Genomic DNA, 6,000 nt, shown 5'->3' with positions numbered 1-6,000 from the left:
CTTAAGTTATTGTCTCATATTGTAACACTTTCATAGGCAATAACTAAAAACTTAGAAGCTTAAAACAACACACACCTTTAAGCCAATTTTGGCAAGCTAGGAGTTGAGCACATTTTAGCGGGTCCTGTGCTTGGGATCTCACGCTAAGCAGCTGGGCTGCATCCTCATCTGAGGCTCCACCAGGGCAGAATCCATTTCCAGGTCCGCCGAGGTTACTGGCCGAATTCATTTCCTCGGACCCGCTTGGCAAGGGCCCAGCTTTTTGCTTCCTTGCCTACGGGGCCCCTCCGAAGGTCCTTTCTCAGCACAGCATCTCCCTCCTGTAGCGCCTGCAGGCGGAACCTTTCTTTCTAGTGTGCGAAGGTGATGCACTGTGACAGTGACATCCCATTGCTTTTGCCAGGCTCTATGGGTTAAAAGCCAGTCACCGGTTTTGCTCGTACCCAAGGTCAGGAAGACTATGCAAGGTCATAGGTCATTGGGGGGACAGTCACTTTAGGGTGTGGCTGCCACCACTAAACTTGGTGAGACTTTAAGGGTTGGTAGGAGCTGGCCAGGTACAGGGGTCAGGCAGGGGTGAGGGCATGGAGGGGGATGCCGAGGCCTGCACCCTGGAATGTCCTTTCACTCCCTGAGGTTTTGTTCTCCTGATCCCTGAGTACATCCCAGAACACAGTGGGGCCCTAGCAGGGGAGAGGTAGGGAAGCATGTGTTGTTCATCCCGGGAACTTGTTAGGCAAATCAGATTAGGGGCCAGGCTTTCAGTGGTGGGTGCGAGTGTGGGAGTAATGAGGGTGCAGGTGTGTGTGGGAAGAGCGATGGGGATGGGGTCAGCCCCAGCCACCATGAAGACCTTAACTCTGCATCCACCCATCCCAGCAGCCTCCCTGGGTGAGTGCCTTCAGGGCGCAGGTCCTGTTTTACACATGGAAGTGAATCAGAGTGGGACACTGCCTTGCCTTAGAGAGGTCACACTTCTTCTTCTTCTTCTTCTTCTTTTTTTTTTTTTTTTTAAATTTGCGACAGATTCTCACTCTGTTGCCCCGGCTGAAGTGCAGTGGTGTGATTGGCTCACTGCAACCTCTGCCTCCCAGGTTCGAGCAATTTTCCTGCCTCAGTCTCCTGGGTGGGGTAGCCGGGATGATAGGAACGCATTACCATGCCTGACTAATTGTTGTATTTTAGTTTCACCATATTGGCCAGGCTGGTCCCAGTCTCCTGGCCTCAAGCAATCTGCCCGCCTCAGCCTCCCAAAGTGCTGTGACTACAGGCGTAAGCCACCACACCGGGCGAGAGGTCACACTTCATGCCACGTGGGTGGCAGCCACTCAGACAGCACCCCAGCTGGCGCTGGGAGTGAGGGGTGCTCAGTGTCCTAGGAAGGCAGAGGGCTGCATGAGAGGTTCGGGGAGGAAGGACTGGAGGAGGATTTGAGATTTTCACCTGAGCAGCTGGGTGGATGGAGGGGCTGTTTACTGAGAATCACAAGAATGTGAATGAGCAGGTTAGGGCACTAATAAAACACTCTGTTTTGGCCCGCGGAACATTTGAGATGCTTCCTTGTGTCCAACTGGGGCTTTGGGAAAGGTCAGGGCTGGGCATCTGACTAGGATGGATGTCTCTGGCAGGCAGCAGAGCATGTGGATGGTTTGTGAAGCCTGGAAGGGCATGAGATTTCCTGTGGCAGTGCCCACTGCAAATGGAAGGGCATTTGGCCTGAGTTCAGACATATACAAGTTGGTCAGAGAAGGGGGTGGGTCCCCGGGACCCACCAAGGAGCAGCTATGAAAGTACAGGGAAACCAAAGGTGTGGGGTCACATGAAGCAGGAAGCTCAAATAAGATGAGGAAAGACGTTTTAAAGACGATCAGGGCTGGGACAGTGGTTCATGCCTGTAATCCCAACACTTTGGGAGGCTGAGAGGAGAGGATAGCTTGAGGCCAGGAGTTTGAGACCAGCCTGGGCAACATAGGGAGACCTCATTTCTATAAATAAATAAATACCATTGGTACTTGGCATTTCAGGCGGGAAACAGCAAACACGTGAAAGCTCTGAGGCAGGAAAGGGAAGTGATTAGTGCTCGCTCCCGGTTCCTTTATCAGACCTTAAAGAGATGCAGAGACATTTCAGGTACTCCTTGGCCGAGCTCCTTCAGGGAAGGCCTAAGTTCGCTTCTACTTCCCATCTATTAATTTTTTTTTTTGGAGACAGAGTCTCACTCTGTCGCCAAGGCTGGAGCACATGCAGTGGCACCATCTCAGCTCACTGCAACCTCCACCTCCCAGGTTCAAACGATTCTCCTGCCTCAGCCTTCCCAGTAGCTGGAACCACAGGTACGCGCCACCACGATCGGCTAAGTTTTTGTATTTTTAGCAGAGATGGGGTTTCATCTTGTTGGCCAGGCTGGTTTCGAACTCCTGGCCTCAAGTGATCCACCTGCCTCGGCTCCACAAAGTGTTGGGATTACAGGCGCGAGCCACCGCGCCTTGCCCTACTTCACTCCTAACGCCCACCATACGTGCTTCCAAATGTTTGCTGAATGACAAGGTGAACGAGTGAATGGGACTACGTGATTTCGGGCAGCAGGCAATCCTATTCCTTGGACCTCAGTTTCCCTTTTTGTAAAGCAAGCCTGTCTCTCGCTCTCTGCCCTAAAAGCCTGAGTTCTGGGCTTGAGATAAGCGCGTCCTGTAGACCAGACTCCAGGTGCACGTTGAGCTAGGTCTTCTAGGAGGCCAGAGATCTGGCGGGCTCTTGGGTCCCGTCCTCCCGCTGGACGCCGCACTCCCAGTCCCAGCGCCGCCCCGCCCAACCTCCCCTTGTTCCCCCAGGCCCCGCCCTCTCCGCGCAGCTCGCTCCCCATTGGCCGGGGGGCGGACCCTGGGCGCCCGGCTCCGCTGGGGGCGGGGCGGCGGGAGGCGGGCGGGGCCGTGTGCACCTGCACAGTGTGATTCCCGGCCGCAGCCCCGCGCCAGCTGCAGCTCCTTGATCCGAGCCGGATCCTGAGCGGGGAACACGGGCTGAAGCGGCGGCGGCGGCCCCGCCCCGGGGCTCCATTGTTGAGGCTGCCGCGGCTCTGTTGGCTGCTCAGCTGCGCTCCAGTCGGCCCAGGCGCCGCGGTGAGGAGCGAGCGCTGCGAGGCGGCGGCTTGAGGTGAGACGGTGCCACGGGCGACGGGGTCTCCGGACCGGGCGGGGGTCTCTGCCCCGGGCGTGGCGGCTCCGAGCTGGGCTCCCCAGGGTCCGAAGTCGGGATCCAGGGTCCTTGCGCCTGGGCTTTGTCTCGGCCTTGGGCGGCACCGGGGGCTTAGAGCCTGCTGCGATACCGCGTGGGCCCGCGCGGGGTTCATGGTCGCCCTGCGGGTGGGGGCCGGTCCCCACTGCTCCCCGGCTCCCCGCGTCTGCCGCGGAGGGGACTGCATGGACCCGGGCGCTGGCTTCTGCCCAGTCCCCCGCGGCGTGGCTGGTCCCCCCGTGCGGCAGAGGGGGCCCTGCGAGGACCCACTCGTGGGGCGGGGTCCAGGTCATGGCGAGTGGGAGACTCCGCCGCCCTCCCCGCCCTCCCTCGCGCAAGACTGCTTCGCCAGACTCACCGAGGGGACTGCGCGGACCCTCGGACGAGGGAGTCCGTGACTCTGCGTGGGGGCTCTTTCCTGGCCCCGCATGACGGCTTCCTGAGTGTTTTGTCACCTATATAGGTGGCTGCGTGGACCCGCGCGCGTGGGTCCTGGCCGCCCTGCTAGTGGGGCTGTGCGGCGCCCCGTGGCTCGTCTGGGTCGACCGCGCCTGGGACGCGCGTGTAGTGGAGGTCCGTGCGCGGGGGGCGCGGTTGGTGGGGGCGCACTGCCCCCGCCCCATGGTTTATCCTCTCACTTGCCTGGCGGGAGGAAGCGAGAGGCGCGGGCCCGGAGCTGTCGCGCAGCGGCCACACAGACCCCACTGACCTCTGCCCTGGCCGGCGGGTCCCCGGGGTCGAGGGGCTGTCGCCGCGCGTCCCACCGCCGCACTTCCTGCTCTGGCCCCGGGCTGGGCTCTTATTGGCGGGAGCAGGGCGCTTCTGCCCGGCGCTTCTTGATTTTTTTCCGTTAGTAATGGGAAGAAAAAAAAATCTGGAAAGCCAGATTGAACTTTGTAGCTCTCAGCGCTTGGAGAGTGGAAGAAACTCTCCCAAGAATTTGGCGGGCTGGAAAATGCGTTTCAAGCAGGAGCATCCACACCCACGGAATGAGACCAAGGCAGTTACAGTTAGAGGTCAGATTTATGAGGGGAGAGCGAGGGTGAGGTCCGTGGTTCGGGAGACTCCGACCTCAGCTTGATGGGAAGACCTGATGCTGCCCCTCAGAGGCTGTATTTCTCAGCCACCGAGGAAAGTGGAATCACTCCTTAGTGAATGCTTTCATCAAACTTTTGAAAAACCTGTAATGTCCCAGGAAGCGAAATCGAACTGGACAGTTTTCCCCTTTTAAGAGTGTTAAACGTCCCGGAGACAAACAGCAGAAGGCTCAAGGAGTCCAAATACTCAACCTGAAGTTCTTTCTGAACAAGAGATGGTGTATAAGTAACAGGCATAGGAGACAAAACTGAACTAATCACCACAGCTGTGGCTCCTAGCCCTGTAGCGTGTCATGCAGGCCCTTTTGCCTTCTCTGCCCTCCGCTGTCCCAGACCCCAACGCTACCGCGCACCTCCAGTCATCAGCTCCTGCCGACCCATTGCTATGAACTCTGTTTGGTGGCTCCCTTCTCTCTGAAGTTTTGCTTGTTCTCCTGAGGTCCTGGTCTTTAAGAGCTTATGATCTGCAGGGATAGATTGGCTTTGGGCAGTACACAGTTAACTGTAGCACAGCTTGAAAAATGCTCTGATAGAGGTGGGCAGGCAGTTTGTACATACGGGTAAATGCGAGGTCCTTTTCAATACCATGAATCCAAGTAGTCATGCTATTTTAAATCTGCAATTCTTTGACTCTCCAGAGGGTTTTTAGATTAATTTTTTTTCTATTACTTCCTAGTGTTTGTTGCATAGTTCAGAGTACTTGATTAAAACTTACCAGGTCGGCTGGGTGCGGTGGCTCACGCCTGTAATCCGAGGACTTTGGGAGGTCTAGGCAGGCGGATCACTTGAGGTCAGGAGTTGGAGACCAACCTGGCCAACATGGTGAAACCCTGTCTCTACTAAAAATACAAAAATTAGTTGGGCGTGGTGGTGGGCGCCTGTAATCGCAGCTCCTCAGGAGGCTGAGGCAGGAGAACAGCTTGAACCCAGGAGGCGGAGGTTGCAGTGAGTGAAATGACTGCACTGCACCCCAGCCTGGGCCATAGAGTGAGACTTCCGCTCAAAACAAAAACAAAAACAATGTACTGGGTCTACCTCCGGCTCTGGAATTCTCCTGGAAGGCCTTCTCTTCTGGGCTTCATTTTTCTCACTTTTGAGGATCGTAAACTGAATAATTCCCAATAATTTTTGCCCTACACCTTTAATTCTTTCAAGCAAATATAGCAGAGAAAAATTCTCTTCCCCGCAATGGTGTAAATAATGGAGGCCTTTGAAAATGCGGATTCTAAAGTGGAAGTTCTTTTTCTTCTTCCCCTTTGTTTGCTTTTAAATGAGTTTAGTTACATAAGTATATACTTTATCTCAGAGTTAAGGACAAGTATCTATGATGAAACCTTAAGCAGCTTTTTGGCAATATCTTGCATATTCTTCACAATTGTGTTTTATGTGCAGCATCTTCTCTATATCCAGTTGGTTTTTTTTTTTTTTTCTCATTAATGGAGTTGTTGAGCTCAGAACTTTTCAGGAGCATTTTGTTGATCTTTTAAGTGTCGTGTGAAATATGTTCCAATTTAACATTTTATTTTGTCGAGTAAAATGGGAGTAAATGGAAACTTGAGAGTGCCTTGAGTAGATGTACTTGGCTTTGTGTAATGGTTTGAAGCATAGCTGAAAATTACCACTTGTGGCTGGGTGTGGTGGCTCACACCTGTAATCCCAACACTTTGGG

The 6,000-nt window shown here is 54.8% G+C and overlaps 1 protein-coding gene and 1 pseudogene across 1 annotated transcript in view; one reads left to right on the top strand and one right to left on the bottom strand.

The window, feature by feature from the left end:
- Positions 1–212: 212 nt before the first annotated feature.
- Positions 213–3,664, bottom strand: LOC139355610 (collagen alpha-1(I) chain-like; annotated as a pseudogene).
- The window catches only part of LOC139355928 (SH3 domain and tetratricopeptide repeat-containing protein 1-like), a 49,173-nt gene continuing 46,210 nt past the window's right edge, over positions 3,038–6,000 (top strand). Inside the window, exon 1 of the mRNA XM_071068632.1 lies at positions 3,038–3,153. The gene's annotated coding sequence lies outside the window, so the exon portion shown is untranslated. The remainder of the gene's footprint in view (positions 3,154–6,000) is intronic.

Source organism: Macaca nemestrina, chromosome 8 (genome assembly GCF_043159975.1).
Source record: "Macaca nemestrina isolate mMacNem1 chromosome 8, mMacNem.hap1, whole genome shotgun sequence".
NCBI classification, from domain to species: domain Eukaryota; kingdom Metazoa; phylum Chordata; class Mammalia; order Primates; family Cercopithecidae; genus Macaca; species Macaca nemestrina.
Note: the sequence above shows the minus strand (reverse complement) of the source record. Positions and strands in the feature narration are given on the sequence as shown.